Source organism: Solanum pennellii, chromosome 1 (genome assembly GCF_001406875.1).
Source record: "Solanum pennellii chromosome 1, SPENNV200".
NCBI lineage: Eukaryota > Viridiplantae > Streptophyta > Magnoliopsida > Solanales > Solanaceae > Solanum > Solanum pennellii.
This window is the reverse complement of record NC_028637.1, coordinates 17,780,515-17,799,005: the sequence shown is the minus strand read 5'-3', so window position 1 is coordinate 17,799,005 and position 18,491 is coordinate 17,780,515. Positions and strand designations below refer to the sequence as shown.

At 33.5% G+C, this 18,491-nt stretch overlaps 1 long non-coding RNA gene across 2 annotated transcripts; it reads right to left on the bottom strand.

Annotated features, from left to right (window-relative positions):
* Positions 1-4,983: 4,983 nt before the first annotated feature.
* On the bottom strand, positions 4,984-17,691 carry LOC114074375. Of its 2 annotated transcripts, XR_003574754.1 has the most exons (7): positions 17,502-17,691; positions 11,167-11,450; positions 9,733-10,642; positions 8,869-8,995; positions 7,008-8,038; positions 5,326-5,445; positions 4,984-5,166 (listed from the first exon to the last, which is right to left on the bottom strand). It is a non-coding gene; the product is annotated as an uncharacterized LOC114074375 (long non-coding RNA). The 2 variants fall into 2 exon arrangements; XR_003574753.1 differs by having other exon boundaries at positions 9,733-11,450.
* Positions 17,692-18,491: the final 800 nt, after the last annotated feature.

Genomic DNA, 18,491 nt, shown 5'->3' with positions numbered 1-18,491 from the left:
TTCTGGAAGTCTTTTCAGAAAGATTTGGGTTTAAAGGTGCACTTAAGCACTGCTTTTTTTCCTTAGACGGATGGATAAACAAAGTGTACTATCCAGACCATAGAAGATATGTTTAGGGCTTCTGTGATTGATTTCAAAGAGAATTGGGATGATCACATACCTTGCATTGAGTTCGCTTACAATATTAGCTACCATTCGATCATCCAAATGGCTCCATAGGAAGCTTTTTATGGAAGAAGTTATAGATCTCCTATTGGATGGTTTGAAGTTGGTGAAGCAAGGTTGATAGGACCAGATCTATTTCAGAAAGCCATAGAGAAGGTGAAAGTTATTTAAGAGAGGTTGAAGACGGCAAAGAGTTACCAAAAGTCCTACACAGATGTTAGGAGAAGGTTGTTACAGTTTGTGGTGGATAATCGGGTATATATTAAGTTTTAACCCATGATGGGTGTTATGAGGTTTTGTAATAAGGGGAAACTTAGCCCCCGATATATTGGACCTTATAGAATATCTACGAGAGTTGGCAATGTAGCTTATGAGTTATAGCTACTACCAGAATTAGTAGCGATTAATCGAGTATTTCATGTACCCATATTATAGAAGTGCAAGGGTGATCCATCATTGATAGTACCAACTGTAAATGTTCAGATTAAGTATAGCTTACCATATGAGGAGATTCTGTTCAGATCTTAGATCACCAAGTTTGCAAGTTGAGAACAAAGGAGATTGAGTAAGTCAACATCCTGTGAAGGAACCAATTTGTAGTAGAAGCAACTTGTGAAGCTGAAGAGGATATGAATAAGAGATACCCACACCTCTTTAAATCCACAGAGAATACAGATTAAGGTACTAATCCTCTTCCTAATACTTTATAAATTATGAGTAAGCATGTTGTTGCTTGCTTTGATTGATTGAGTGTTAAACATGATGTCACTATTCTTAGCATAGTGAAAGAGATCTCATTTGAGGATGAATGTTCACAAGGAGGAGATATTGTAATATCTCGCACTTCATAATAGCCAATAATAATCTAAGAAACTAAAAATAATCACTTTTGGGAAGAAAAAGAAAAATCTAGAAAATTTCTTAAGCTCAAAAAGTGATTTTCGGTCATTTTCAAATGGCCATAACTTCTAGCTCAGGATGAATTAGAGTCAGATCTTTATATGGTTCAAAATCCCTTGGAGAGATCTTTTCAATATCGTATGAGGGAGAAATGCCTATTGGAAGTTAGGTTGTTTTGGTTGAGGAAGGTCCCAATTTGGTTTTTGTAAGGGTAAACATGTCATTTCACCCAACTATATCCTAAGTCATTTTTAGAAAACCAATTCACGCTTAGGGCTTGGGAGAAAAGATAAGAGAAGGATAAAAGGAGATAAAGATCAAGAATCCATCAAGAAAGCTAAGGTTTCAAGAGTGGAATTCATCGGGGGTGATCCCTATTGAGGTATGTGAGATCTTTCTGTGTCACGTTTCGGCGCAACTATTGGATTGGGTTAAAATATTCAGGCACAATTATAGGAGTAGATTGCGACGTTTCGGCAAGCTAACAGTTTGAATTTGGGTTCCTTAAGAGGACCACTAGATTGGATTCCGTGAAAGGACCATTGAGTTGTGTTGTGTATCTACTTGTGATGATTACGTTTATATTTAATTATGATTGATGTTGCAACAATATTTGTTTCTTTGAAAAAAATCATTATTTTCTATTTCAACTCATCTTCTGAAAATAGATATTTTAGTGGTTTGGGTGTATGAAAATATCATATTTTTAACTCTTAAGTCTTTCCATTTTGTTTAGTGTGATTGCTTGAAGTAGGATTGAGATTTTCTCAAAATAAGGGTTTTAGAAATTAAGTGTTCTGAAAATAGGGTTTTTTCTAGAAATTATGTTTTCCCTAATATGTCATGATGTTTATAAGAGAAGGAATTTTTTTTAATTATATTTTCCCTAAAATGAAAGTAATCATTAAATATTTAGACACTGAACAACACAAATGAATGAGAATAGTTTTAGTACGACGTACCTGTTGAGAGTTGCTTTGAATTTTCTCAACATTCAAGTATTTCTCTAATTGAAGAGATTGGGTAATTATCTCATGTTGATGCTTGCTGAAGTTATCTTCCTCTGTCTGTTTTTTCAGAAAACAAAACAAAAATCAGATTCATTGCTTAATATTGCATCATTCACTGATTACTCATAACCGCCATCGAGAGTAGTACATTTAGAAGGAAGCATACGTGTAGCAGTAAATGATCGTTTTGACTGGGATGACTTTTTTATCCAAACTGTTGACTCAAGCTCATCTTAAACAAATGTCTACCTGCAATCTAACTTATGTTGTGAATGTCCACAATTTGATAGATTATGTGAATGAACAAACTTGACAAGACTTTATTTTCTGATTAGAGTTGTATAGATGTATAGTTCTGATGATTTACAATAGTGTTGCAAATTAAATTTGTATTGAGAGAAATAACCAAGGATTACAGTTAGATTTGAAATCAAATTCATTCTATATGCATAATACAAAAGTTTTTATGTCTTATTTAGTCAGAAAGAATGAAGTATTATCTAGTGCTTAAAAACTAGTTCTGATTGTATTTTGACTAAGATGGTATTTTTTCTGTATTCTTGACATAGCTGCACATTGTACATTATTTATATTGTTATTGTTCCATATTGTTTCTAATAACTAAGGTAATGAAATGTTGTAACGTTGCAAGCCCCTATTGTTATAACCTCGTCATCAAGGACTAGTTGATATTCACTTGAAGTAAACCTCACTCTTCGTTTCTGTGTCTGATTTAGCTCAAGATTTAAGTTTTGAGGTATTTTGTTTACTTAATCTAACTACGATGAATATTGTTGTGATTATCTTGAGACAATTCAAGTTAAAGCCTTTTTTTAAAAGATCAGTGAAAAGTTTGGAGAATTTTAGTTCTGTTGTCGTGGGTGTTTTTGTGATTAGTTCTTGCTGGAGGAATATATTCTATTTTTTTAAACTTGTTTATTGCTTTTATTTTTTTGAATAATACATTTTAGACTTTAACTTTTTCTTTGATTTTATTTGCTAGAGGAATTGTTGTACTTATAGAGGAAAGTCATGTGGTTTTCATAGGAAATATTTTTTGAAATAAAGATTCTTATCAACTGCTTGTTCGGAATCTTAAAATATTAGCCAAATCAAATCAAAGCAACTACATAGTCATCAAGAACCTCACCAACATAAAGATAGAAAAGAAAAACATCACCAATGCCTCGCTTTGTTACATAAATGTAGGGTCATTCTCCCTTCTTTGGAACTACTGCTTTTGAAAAAATTAATCAAATTTTCTATACCATGCCCGTGGAACTTGCTTTAGACCATAGAATGTCTTTTTCCATTTGTATGCTTCGCTCTTCCGTTGACTAGATATCAAGCCTTCAGGCTGGGAGACGTATACATCTTCATGTAAGTCACTATTTAGTAAGACAAACTTTACATCAAATTGGTACACAAGCCAACCAAGTTTACCAGCCAAGCCTTGAGTTGTTGCAATGCTTTCAAAGTGCACTATTGTTAAAAATGACCCTTCAAAGTTGATCCATTATCGACCTTTATCCCTTTTCATAGTTCCGTCAACATTGTAGATGTTTAAAATTACTTTAGCTCAATAACATTCTTCCTATAGAAAACCTCCAATGATTGGTTTTTCTCAATTAATTGAATCTCTTCAATCATTACAATATGCATAAAAATCTTTCGGCGAACAAAAGCATATTGGTAAAGTTCCACTAGATGAAGATGAAAAGCCCCTCTCTTTATTTCATTATTTCATTGATGGGTTTTCACGACGTAAGCCAATGGAAGCAAACAGGCAATCGGCTGCCTACAGGACTCCGTTCCAACAGTTGTGCCAAAAATTGACAACTCGGTCCAAGTTAGTTTGCCGGAACGTGGCAATGTGATCCCCAATCACACCCTACAGTCACAACACAAGTACATCATCAAGATCATACGACAAGAGGTTATTCATGACATACAATTATTCAATTATCCACACTTACGATTAAGGTGATCAATAATGTACATTCGCATATATACATGCATTATAATGAAGCACTTACCAACATGAAATCACAACTATCACCTACCTCGAATCCAAGCTTGAATACCCTAAGTAACTTAAATGTTCCATTTTCGAATTCTTTCCACTTGTTTTAGGTCTACAAATAACATTTTATATGCACCAACAATGAAAAGTCTAATTATCACTACAACATCTTAGACCTCTAACCACCCTAGAAAAGTGTGACCTAAACTATGAAAAAGTGTGGCCTTTGATAAAAGGCCACACTTTTTGAATTTAGGCCACGCTTTTTTGGAAGTGGCCGAATGAAGTGTTACCTTAGAGTTTAGGCAACACTTTTCACATGTTGCCTTATCAGCTACACTTAAAAGCGTACCCTAAAATATAAAAAGGCCATGCTTTTTAAGCTACGCTTAGAAGAGTTTCCTTCTAAGCTACATTTAAAACTGTAGCCTAAAGAGCAAAAAGGCTACACTTTTGCAATTACACTTAAAAGTGTTTCCTGATCAGCTACACAAAAAAGCGTAACCTAAAAGGCAAAAAAGCTACACTTTTGCAGCTACGCTTAGAAGTGTTACCTTATCAAATACGCTTAAAAGCATAGCCGAAAAGAAAAAAAGACCACGCTTTGCAGCTACGCTTAAGAGTGTTGCCTTGGCAACTACACTTTCAAGTGTGGCCCTTATGTATGACAAAATTCTGAAGTGTAGTCCTTTCCTATATGCATATCTTTCAATTTACACTTCTTTCTACACTTCTATGTGTGGTAATATTATTTTGGCTATAAAATATTTATATGCCACAATTTCTAATTAGACACACCAATATTATTTTGCAATTAATAATCTCAAGCATCAAATTAGCTAATAATTAGTTCAAATATATAAATTTATAGTAAACTTCAAAGGATAGTCTTGTGTACATACACATACTTATAAAGAAATATTTTAAATATATGTGTACATGTGAATAGTTCAAAAAGTATTCAAACGTTTGCAATAGTTCAAAATCACTTCATTAATCATCAACTTTCACTTCAATGAGATCAAATTAACTTGTGGCGACCCTTCAAATTTGAGCACCTCTATTGCCCTATACACATTTAAAACAAAATATAATTAACAATCAAAATAAACCAACAAATCAGATTGCAACAGTTTGTATCAGTTAACTTTAAAAAAACACCATTAATATAATAAGAGCTAAGAATATAACAGTTTGTATCACTGCACATTCAACACCAATACTTACTCTGCACATTCACGTCTTCTTCCAGAGTTCTGCCTTCAAAATTTCAAAACACAATGGTGAATAAAACGACGGTCTTCAAATCATACATGAAACAACAAGAATTGTGCAGTATATGTCTCACTGCATGAAATAACAGAGAGTCACGAAACACATAACATAACAGATCAACAATCATACAGAAACAAATTTGGAAAATAATTTGGTAAGAAAGAACCTAGAAATTTGACGATTAAATTTTATGCACTTAGACGGACAAAACAAAAATTCCTGTAAATTTAATGCTTATTTGACGATCAAATCTTTGTGTTTTTGGTTGAGTGGAAAGATGATGGTGTCCTATGGGTAGACGAAAAGAGTGATTGAAAATGACTACACATTTTCCTGAGACGTGTGGTGGTGTGTACAACAGAGACACCCTAGAATATCAATGACGAGGGAGCACAATCTTTTTGTTGAATTCACGAAGGGAGTGGAATTGAGATACAAAAATGGGAATGTGTTGTTGCTTTATATATACAGAGAGGAAAAACATCTTATTTCATATCGATTCCACACCCTTTATGAATTCTAAGAACTGATCATGCTCTCTCCCTTCTTGAATTCTAAGAAACGATCATGCTCTTTCGACACTGATATTCTAGGATTTATCTGTTGCACATGCCACAACTGTTCTCTGGCGAGTGTTCCATCATTTTTTATTTCCCCTTTATTCTGCCCATAGGACACCATCGGCTTGCCATCCAACTACAAACGACATGATTCCAGCCACAAAGATGCGATAAATTTGGCCGGAACTATTATTTTTTCTCCATTGAAGTGCATATGATCAAGAGTACCAAAGCATTTTTCAATGGCGAAAAAAGAATAATGCCAGTAAAAGTTATAAACAAAGCAATAGCAATCAATTTTTAAGGATAATTAATATGGACCCAAACCGAATAAATGTTAATACAATTTATAGACAAAGCACTAGCAAATCAAGAGTACCAAGGCATTTTCAAAGAGAAATCAACCATTACCTATGACATAATGTATAAGCAGATTGAAGCTGCCATTTTGAAATATCAATAAATCAACGAAAAAATCAATGAGGGATTGAAGTTTTATGTTACCCTACAGGAGGCTACCACTAACGTGAAACAACAACGTAGTGATTTTGCGATTAGAAGAAACTTGTAGTGAAGAGAAATGATATAATAGGTAAAGAGGCAGATATCAAGTCTCAGAGAAATAACAAGAAACATGTAGTGCAGAAACATGTTTGGATATTCTCAAACATGTCCTCCTTATAGATCTCCACAAACGCCTTACCATTTTCCAGGTCAAGGTTCAGGACCACGTAAAATGGTGAAACTTTTTCTAATAGAAGTAATAGATGGGACAAAGCTGTGTTATCAACTATTTTCAGAATTTCCATCACTATATAAACTGATCCTATAAGATGTACACTAATTCTATACCTGCACAAAAAAAACCCTTATAAGGAAGTTGTATCCAAAACTACACACACAAATCAGCCACAACTACACACATAAATTAACTAACATAAATTAACTATAATGATCTTGTTGTGCATGATCAACCAACAACCAAGAAGAACAAGAAAACTATCTTCCCAATTTGATACTTCAATAAAGGAGAGGGAGAAAGAGAGAGAAATACTTAAGGAACAAAAAAAATACTTGTTTAAGAATTGGATCATGAGTTGACCCTGAAGAATTTGGATATCGTGGCCTCTTAGAGCTTGTGCGCTACTTGCATCAACAGGTGAAACAATATTAGATCCAACAACCCCAGGTATATCTTGAACATTCAATCCAGGGTTGTTTTGCAGCAATTGACTAAAAAATGTCGCATTTCATCTCTCATTTCATTCATATTTTAATTCATTTCTTTCTTTAGAGAAGTGAATTCATTAGCATGCTTTTGTTTGATCTAGTTAATTTTCTCATCTTCTTTCAGAGAACTTGTTGTCACTGATCTTCCATAGCACCTAAGTCGTCCAGGTTGCTCCTTTCCAATCACTGCCCTAAAGGAGTCATCATCTGTTTCTCCAGAATTTCGACGATTCTGAAGTTCAGTCTGTTGAATAAAAATTGACATCCATAGTTAACTGTAAGAACTATTTACTTAAGACCAAAATCACCTTATTATTCATTTGTTACCTTCCTTCCGAGCAACTGTTCCTGTATTAGTAATCAAGAACTAAAAAAAGCTAACTACTTTTCCCAGAAAATAATTCGAAATAAAACATATTTTAGATATCCTCATACTTGTACACGAAGAAGAAGAAGAAGAAGAAGAAGAAGAAGATGATGATGATGATGATGACATGCTTAACAAAAAACAATGGTCTCACACTGTCCACAATATACAAATTTTAATTCTGAATCAAATTCACCAATATTCCTATTTAAAAAACGTAATATTGCAACTTCAATATCGGGCTGAATTTCCTTTCTCGAATTTGTACGAGTTGCGATAAACATTTAAGACTGTGATGGTTAATCATTGTTTTCTGTTGTTACATACTACCAATTATATCAAAAGAAATTTAAAAAAATCAACATGTTCTAATTATGTATGAAAAAAGGAAATTCACATGCCTGATAAGTATTACCAATGTCACCCGTACTCTTACAAAATTAATCGGTCCCATTCGATTCCTCCACATTTGTTGTTTTCTGCTTTTAGAGTTCACCTCATATATGACCTGCAATTAAATAAATAAAAATATGTTTGAGGAACATTTCCATTCGAGGAACATTTTTAAGAAACAAACATGATTATGTTTAAGTAAATATGTTTGAAGTACATATTTCTATGTAATGGACATAGATTAAATGGAGAGAACTAGCAACCTTTTTCAGAAAACTAACAGAATTTCCTATCAAACTAGTGGCTAGTGCTGAAAATGCAAAACTTTCAACTGCTGGTAGAGCATGGAATTGACAGAGAAAAAGAGTGAGATCGGATCGCATTGCAGGCTAATTGCTGAATATATCACTGCATACAAATTGGAGAACATAATGATGAACAAGTATACCCAAATTGGCCTCAACCCACTTCCTCCCCAATTTCATTCTCATTTTCACAAATTCCTTAGAAAACCCAAAACTTAGTGTACTATTAAGACTCACATGAACTGTTCAACATACAATTTCATGTTCTCTAGATTCATCTGAACTGTTTATTTAACAGAGTGAGTCTACTTTTAATGAAATACATATATTAGATTTTTTTAGGACAGTATTTCAAATTTCCAAGAGCAAAATCAAGAAGAGAAACAACAAAATAAAACTTCGAATGACAAGTAGGGGAATAACAACTATGAATACAAATTCTCGAATATTTAATGTGATATTACATCAAACCAGCAAAAATAACTAATTAAGAAATATATCTCATATTGAATCAACATCAACTCAAAGATAAATCAAATAAAAAGAAACAAACTTATCTAAACAATTTTTGAACAGTCACAATATCAATCTTAAAATAGAAGCAGAGGCGAAAAGAGTACTATGAGGAAAACGACATTACCTTTCTTCGGGTGGTGAACTGGAAAGGGAAGAGCAGGGAGACGATCTTCACCACGAAACTCGAACACAAACGACAGTTGAGAATTCCGGGCATAATCTCGGACTCGAACAAAGCTTGGGAAAATAATCTGCGAAATAAATTAGAAAATGAACTTGCAAGAAAAAACTGGATGATGAATTATATGCAACCTGGAGAATGAAAATAAGGACTACCTATTAAAAGAGACTTTTAAAACAGCCAATCAAATGATCAAAACGATCAATAACAAACATGATCTATCTACTCAAAACAGCAGTAAACTTCAGGGTCGTAAGTAGCATACTTCAGTTAGTGTATTTTAAAATATTGACAGAGTTAGTCTACTTCCTTGATAATCTTATAATAGTGAACTTGTCAAATGATCAGTTCAATGTTGATATGCAATATATCTGGGACCTAAAGTGACTTTAGCAGTGACCACACATGAAAATATTACTGGCTTATACTTGAGTTCTTCATGACCACCAAAAATCTCCAAATGTTGAGCAGCTGAAGATGTTGACTTGAGTTTGTTACACATGTTAACAAGTAGGTCAATTAGTGTAGCTAGTATATAAGCTTGTACTTTCATATGCATTTCCAATTCCAGCTGACAACATCTAACTATGACAATTGTTGTGAACATGAGTCCCACAGTTTCAAGAAGTTAGCTGAAGCGTACATCATATAGGAGTTTAGTTTCAATTACTGCACAAGTTGTTTGGGTAAAAAATTTGATCAAAGAATGGAAAGAAAGATAAGTGTTTAAATATCACCAAAACTAATTGTGTAATATGAAAATGAACATTGATTAGGATATTTATTTTTTAGAACATCATACTCTACCTAGGCATCTCCAATAGACTCAACAAATGCAAACTGGGATTTTGAAATTCTGTACTTTATAATATTATTTATGTGCTTATTCGAATCCAGCCTAGAAGATGACATCAGGCTCTCTAAGCATCAGGCTCACATGTTTCTTTTGTCTATAGATGCTTCCTCCAGGCGATTGGCTCTGTCCAAATTGCACATGCAAATTTTTTTAACACCGGCGGTACTATCACAAAGGAAGGTAAGGGAGCTATAAATGAGATTCCCTAGTGCAGACTCTGTGAGAAAAAATGTAAAGTTGTTTTGCTTTTAGAGGTTTAGTTGTTTTACATCTTCTATAATTGAGCTGAATTATTGAACTTTCATTTTACAGACCATAAATCATGCAGTCTGGATATGAACGCTATATCCTCTAGTTCTATTAATCCATCTGTATCATTTTGCGGGCAGAAATGCCAAGAGGTATTTCTATTATTCTGTTTGTGAGTTATCCTGTATGATATATAGCATATTAAGAATCACTAAAAATTATCAACCTTCGTTATTCACTATTTTTTTATTGTTGTCCTATTGAAAATTCTAATGGAGTTAACTGTCATTACCTTCATATTAAATAAATAGCATTTGGCATAGAGTCCATCCATGTGTTGGAAAATGCAGTAAAAATTGAGAATCAAAATTATGCAACTAATTGCATAGATAGTAAACAAGAATAAAGGAAGAAATGAGATGAAAAAACTTCAAGGACTATAAAAATGATCCAGCTGAAAGGATGTGCTAGCCAAATAGTATGCAGATACAGCCAAAAAATGGCAAAATTTTGGACTTCAACCCTGAAATAATATAATAATCCCAGAGTTAACTTTTATTGTCTGAATCATTTCTTCATTTCTTCTTGACACACTGTTTTCAATGAACCCACCTGCAATTTGGACAGTTTCAGATCACAAATATGCACATTACAGTGTTGGGGCCAATTAAAGGATAGGTTGTTCATTGAAAATAGTGTGTCAAGAAGAAACAAAGAAATGATTCATACAATAAAAGCTGATTTTGGGATTATAATATTATTTCAGGGTTGAAGCCCAAATTTTTGCCTTTGTTGGCTGTATCTACATCATATTTGGCTAGCAGATCCTTTCAGTTGGATCAGCTTTATAGTCCTTGAAGTTTTTTCAGCCCATTTCTTCCTTCATTCTTGTTTATTGTCTATGCAATTAGTTGCATAATTTTGATTCTCAGTTTTGACTGCATTTTTCAACACATGGATGGACTTTATGCCAAATGTTATTTATTTACTATGAAGGTAAATGAAAGTTAATTTAATTAGAATTTTCAACAGGACAACAATCGAAAAATAGTGAACAATGAAGTTGATAATTTTTAGTGATTCTTAATGTGCCACATATCATATAGGAGAACTCACAAATAGAATAATAGAAATACCTCTTGGCATTTATGCCCGCAAGACGATACAGATGGATTAATAGAACTGGAGGATATAGGTTTCATATCCAGACTGCATGATTTATGGTTTGCAAAATGAAAGTTCAATAATTCAACTGAATTGTAGAAGATATAAAAAACTAAACCTCCAAAAGCAAAACAACTTTACATTTTTCTCACAGATTTGGCACTAGAGAATCTCATTTATAGCTCCCTCACATTCCTCTGTGATAGTACTTCCGTGTTAACAAATTTGCATGTGCAATTTGGACAGAGCCAATCGCCTGGAAGAAGCATCAACAGAAAAAAGAAACATCTGAGAATGATGCTTAGAGAGAATAGATGTCATCTTCTAGGCTGGATTCGAATAAGCACATAAATATAGAATTTCAAAATCCCGGTCTACATATGTTGCATCGATTGGAGATGCCTAGGTAGAGTATGAAGCATATGTTCATTTTCATATGACACAATCAGTTTTTGTGATATTTATGCACTTATCTTTCTTTACATTCTTTGATCAAATTTTTAACCCAAACAACTTGTGCAGTAATTGAAGACAAACTCCTATATTATATATGCTTCAGCTGAACTTCTTGAAATTGTGGGACTCATGTTCACAACAATTGTCATAGTTAGATGTTGTCAGCTGGAATTGCAAATGAATGTGAAAGTACAAGCTTATATACTAGATACACTAACTGACTTATTTGTTAACATGTGTAACAAACTCATGTCAACATCTTCAGCTGCTCAGCATTTGGAGATTTTTGGCAGTCTTGAAAAACTCAAGTGTAGGCCAGTAATATTTCCTATGTGGTCACTGCTAACGTTACTTTAGGTCCCAGATATGTTGCCTATCAATATTGAACTGATCATTTGACAAGTTCACTGTTATAAGATTATCAAGAAAGTAGACTAACTCTGCCAATATTTCAAAATACACTGACTAAAGTATGTTCCTTATGACCCTGAAGTTTACTGCCATTTTGAGTACATAGATCATGTTTGTTATTGATCATTTGATTGACTGTTTTGAAAGTCTTTTTTGATAGGTTAGCCTTATTTTCATTCTCCAGGTTGCATATACCTCATCGTCCAGTTTTTCCTTGAAACTTCATTTTCTAATTCGTTTCGCAGATTAGTTTTCCCAAGCTTTGTTTGAGTCTGAGATTATGCCCGAAATTCTCATCTATCGTTAGTGTTTGAGTTTCACGGTGAAGATCGTCTCCCTGCTCTTCCCTTTCTTGTTCACTGCCCAAAGAAAGGTAATGTCGTCTTCCTCATAGTAGTCTTTTCTCCTCTGCTTCTATTTTAAGAGTGATATTGTGACTGTTTGAAAGTTGTTCTGATGAGTTTGTTTCTTTTTATTTGATTTATCTTTGAGTTGATATTGATTCAATATGAGATATGTTTTCTTAATTATATACTTTTGCGGGTCTAATGTAATATCGCATTAAAGATTCGAGATTTTGTATCATAGTTGTTATTCCCCTACTTGTCATTCGAAGTTTTAGTTTGTTGTTTCTCTTCCTGATTTTGCTCTTAGAAGTTTGAAGTACTGTCCTACAAAAAACAAATATATGTATTTCATTAAAAGTAGACTCACTCTGTTAGATGAACAATTCAGATGAATCTAGAGAACATGAAATTGTATGTTCAACAGTTCATATGAGTCTTAACAGTACTCTAAGTTTTGGGTTTTCTACGCAATTTGTGAAAGAGTATGAAATTGGGGAAGAAGTGGGTTGAGGCCAATTTGGGTATACTTGTTCAGCATTAGGTTCTCCAATTTGTATGCAGTGATATTCTCAGTGGTTAGCCTGCAATGCGATCCGATCTCACTCTTTCTCTCTTTCAATTCCTCTGCTCTACCATCAATTGAGAGTTTTGCATTTTCAGCACTAACCACTAGTTTGATAGGATATTTTGTTAGCTTTCCGAAACAGGTTGCTAGTTCTCCCCATTTAATCTATGCCCATTACATAGAAATATGTACTTCAAACATATTTACTTAAATATAGTCATGTTTGTTTCTTAAAGATGTTCCTCGAATGGAAATGTTACTCAATCATCTTTTTTTATTTTAATTACAGGCCATATTTGAGGTGAATTTTAAAAGCAGGAAATTACAAAAGTGGAGGCATCGAATGGGACTGATTAATTTTGCAAGAGTACGGGTGACATTGGTAATACTTATCAGGCATATGAATTTTCTTTTTTCATATTTATTAGAAAATGTTGATTTTTAAAATTTCTTTTGATATAATTGGTAGTGTGTAACAAAAAAAAACAAGGAGGAACCATCACAGTCTGAAATGTTTATCGCAACTCGTATAAAGATGGGAAAGGAAATTCAGCCCGATACCAAAGTTTCAATAGTAAGTTTTTTAAAGAGGATTATTGGTGAATTTGATTCAGAATTAAAATTTATATATTGTGGACAGTGTGAGTCCATTGTATTTTGTTAAGTATGTCATCTTCTTCTTGTTCTTGTTGTTGTGCAAGTACGAGGATATATTAAATATGTTTTATTTTGAATTCTTTGCTTGGAAAAGTTATTAGCTTTTTTTATTTCTTGATTGCTATTACAAGAACAATTTGCTCGGAAGGAAGGTAACAAATGAACCATAAGCTGATTTTAGTCGTAAAGTAAATATTTCTTACAATTAACTATTGATGTCAATTTTATTAGACACGCTGAACTTCAGAATCGCTAAAATTCCAGAGAAACAATTGGTGATGCCTTCAGAACAGTGTTTGGAAAGGAGCAGTCTGGACAACTTAGATGCTATGGAAGATCAGTGACAACAAGTTCTCTGAAAGAAGATGAGAAAATTAACAAGATCAAACAAAAGCATGCTAATGAAATCAGTTCTCTGAAGGAAGAAATGAATGAAAAAATGAATGAAATGAGAGATGAAATGCGATATTTTTTTAGTCAATTGCTGCAAAACGACCATGGATTGAATGTTCAAGATATACAAGGGTTTTTTGGATCTAACCTTGTTTCACTTGTTGATGCAAGTAGCGCACAAGCTCTAAGAGGCCACAATATTCCAAATTCTTCAGGGTCAACTCATGATCCAGTTCTTCAAAAGGTATTTTTTTTGTTCCTTAAGGCTTTTCACTCTCTCTCTCTCTTCTTTATTGAAGTATCAAATTCTGAAGATAGTTTTCTTGTTCTTCTTGGTTGTTGGTTGATCCTGCACAACAAGATCATTATAGTTAATTTATGTGTGTAGTTGTGGCTGATTCGTGTGTGTAGCTGTGGCTACAGCTTCTTATTAGGATCTTATGTGTGCATGTACAGAATCAGTGTACATGTTATATGATCCGTTTATATAGTGATGGAAATTCTGGAATTAGTTGATAACATATCTTTGTCCCATCTTGTACTTCTATTAGAAAAAGTTTCACGATTTTACGTGGTCCTGAACCTTGACCTGGAAAGTGGTAAGGCGTTTGTGGAGAACAATAAGGAGTACAGGTTTGAGTACATCCAAACATATTTCTGCACTACATGTTTCTTGTCATTTCTCAAGGACTTGAAATCTACCTCTTTACCAATTACATCATTTCTCTTCACTATATGTTTCTTGTAATTACAAAATCACTACATTGTTGTTTCATGTTAGTGGTCGCCTCCTTAAGGGTAACATAGAACTTCAATCCCTCATTGATATTTTCGTTGATTTATTGATATTTCATAATGGCAGCTTCAATCTTCTTATAGATTCTCTCATAGGTAATGGTTGATTTCTCTTTGAAAAATGCCTTGGTACTCTTGATTTGCTAGTGCTTTTTTTATAAATTATACTGGCTGTTATTCGATTTGGATTCACATTAACTACCCTTAAATCTTGATTGCTATTGCTTTGTTTATAATTTTAACCCGCAGTTATTCTTTTTTCTCCATTGAAAAATGCTTTGGTACTCTTGATCATATGCACTTCAACGGAGAAAAAAGAATAGTTCCAGCCAAATTTATCGCTTCTTGGTCATTGGAATCATGTCGTTTGTAGTTTGATCGCAAGCCGATGGTGACCTATGGGCAGAATAAAAGGGAAATTGAAAATGATGGCACAGTCGCCACAGTATAGTGGTGCATGTGCAACAGATAAATCCTAGAATATCAGCATCGAGAGAGCATGATCATTTCTTAGAATTCACAAAGGGAGAAACCATGATCATTTCTTAGAATTCACAAAGGGTGTGGAATTGAGAATCAATAAGAAGTTTTTCCTCTCTGTATATATAGATCAACAACACATTTCCATTTTTGTAGCTCAATTCCACTCCCTTCGTGGATTCAACGAAAAGATGTGCTCCGTCATCATTGATCTTCTAGGGTGTCTATGTTGCGCACGCCATCACACTTCTCAAGAAAATGTGCAGTCATTTTCAGTCACCCTTTTCGTTTACCCATAGGACACCATCATCTTTCCACTCAACGAAAAACACAAAGGTTTCATCGTCAAATAAGTATTAAATTTATAGGAATTTTTGTTTTGTCCGTCTAAGTGCATAAAATCTCATCTTCAATTTCTAGGTTCTATCTTACCAAATTATTTTCGAAATTTGTTTCAGTGTGATTGTTGATCTGTTATGTTATGTGCTTAGTGACTCTCTGTTATTTCATGCAGTGAGTCATATACAGCACAATTCTTGTTGTTTCATGTATGATTGGGATTACCGTCGTTTTATACACCATGGTGTTTTGAAATGTTGAAGGAAGAACTCTGGGAAAAGACGTGAATGTGCATAGTAAGTATTGGTGTTGAATGTGCAGTGATACAAACTGTTGCATTCTTAGCTCTTATTATGGTGACTTATTGGTGTTTTTTTTAAAGTTAACTGATACAAACTGTTGCAATCTGATTTGCTGGTTTGTTTTGATTGTTAATTATATTTCATTTTAAATGTGTATAGGGGAATAGATGTGCTCAAATTTAAAGGGTCGCCAGAAGTTAATTTGATCTCATTGAAGTGAAAGAGGACGATTAATGAAGAGTTTTTGAACTATTGCAAAAATTTGAATACTTTTTGAACTATGCACGTGTACACACATATTTAGAATATTGCTTTATAAGTACGTGTATGTACACAAGACTATCTTTTGAATTTTATTGCAAATTTATATATTTGAACTAGTTATTAGCTAATTTGATGTTTGAGATTATTTATTGCAAAACAATATTGGTGTTTCTAATTAGAAATTGTGGCATATAAATAATTTACAACAAAAAAGATATTACCAGACTTAGAAGTGTAGCCAAAGGAGTGTAAATTGAAATATATGCATATAGGAAAGGACTACACTTCAAAATGTTGTCATACATAAGGGCCACTATTTAAAGTATAGCTTTTAAGGCGACACTTTTAAGCATAGCAGCAAAGCGTGGTCTTTTTTCTTTTCGTCTATGCTTTTAAGCGTAGCTGATAAGGTGACACTTCTAAGCGTGGCTGCGAAAGTTTAGCTTTTTTGTCTTTTAGGCTACGCTTTTAAGTGTAGCTGATCAGGCCACACTTTTAAGCGTAGCCGCAAAAGTGTAGCCTTTTTTCCTTTTAGGCTATGCTTTTAAGTGTAGCTTAGAAGGAAACACTTCTAAGCGTAGCTAAAAAAATGTGGCCTTTTTGAACTCTAAGCTACGCTTTTAAGTGTAGCTGATAACACAACACGTGAAAAGTGTTGCCTAAACTCTAAGGTAACATTTCTTTCGGCCACTCCCGGAAAAGGTGGCCTAACGTCAAAAAGTGCGGCCTTTGATTTCATAGTTTAGGCAACACTTTTCTAGGGTGGTTAGAGGTCTAAAATGTTGTAGTGAACTAATGAGATACACAACACTGTCAACATAATAGTAGAAACCACAACTATTTAGACACAAGTTGTGTTACCAACATACTCCTTAATGATCTATAGGGTGACACAGCGTAATCAAAAACAACCACGACTGATTTCAATAAATATGAAGAAGATACAAAGTATCATGCTAAGAGATCATATTTTAAGAGAAGATACTAAAATTGTTGATTATCTTGAAAATAGAGCACTCAACGGTAGAATTGTAGAATTCCAAAGCATATGAGAAATAGATTGTTAAGCAAAGAGAGTGATCTAAACACTAGTACATTGGATCTATAATTGCACAATGGAGGTTATAAAGGAGATGATTGATGATTAACAAACGCTCCTTTCTCAAATTTTCGATAAGGTTTTCTTAGTTTCTTCTTACAAATTTATAGACCATTGTGCTACTAGTAATATGGTAATGCATGGGTCAGAATCAATAAAGAGGGAGAAATGCATATCAGAAATGAAGATTTATACTTACTGTTTATAGCTGAGCAACAAAGAAGCATAAGGAAGAGCTTCATAGCACCGGTTAGCCACATCATACCGAGATGGAGGGTCTTGTTCTACCAAAGGACAAACATTTTCAGTTGTGGTAAGTGTTTTTGAGTGATGAAGAAGAGGAGGCCTAGAATTGAAAACCCTACTACATAGGAAAATGTCTAACGAAGATAGCTTTTTGCTTTTGTTTTATACAGAGATGGGGTTTTCCATTTTGGGCTGCCCAATATCTTTTTTGTAGCAAGTATATTTTGGCACTAGGCCCAAATTAGTTAATTTGTTTAAGATTCTTTCTCACATCAATAGAAGGCCTAAATTTTCTTTTAAAATAGCCATGCGGTCATTAAACTTTCTCAAACAGCAATGGTGTAGATTTCATTCCCAACATTACCCCCCAATTTCTTTGGGAAATAAATTTTTTAATTTATTTTCTCAAGTTATTCAAACTCAACATAACCCTTTTAAACAACTATTTATTGAATACATAAAATTATCATCAGTTTTAGGACTTCGATATAAACATCTAATTTTTATTAACTAAATACTATGATAGAAATATAATTAAATAGTGCAAGAATAATCTACACGAGAAGAGAGAAGAGGGAGAGCTACTCTTATTTTTCCTTTTATTAATATCTTTTCCACCACATTAAAGGGATATTTATAAGAAAAATAAAAAACATTGGCTCAAAGAATATGTGAGACCATATTCTTGGACACAAAGGGAAAAAATGCGGATTTCATATTTTACACCACTCCCCCTTGATATCCATGTAAATGAGAAATTATAGTGAAAGAAAAAGTATAATAACATTCATTGTTTGTTTCCTCATTAAAAATTACTTAAAAGAAGCTATTTATAAGATCATTGTAAGAAACTACGTGCAGAGCTACTTTTAAGTGGCCTATAAGAGCATTATGGTTTAAGTTACTTATAGGAACCTACTTGCAGAGCTGATTGTCATTTGCC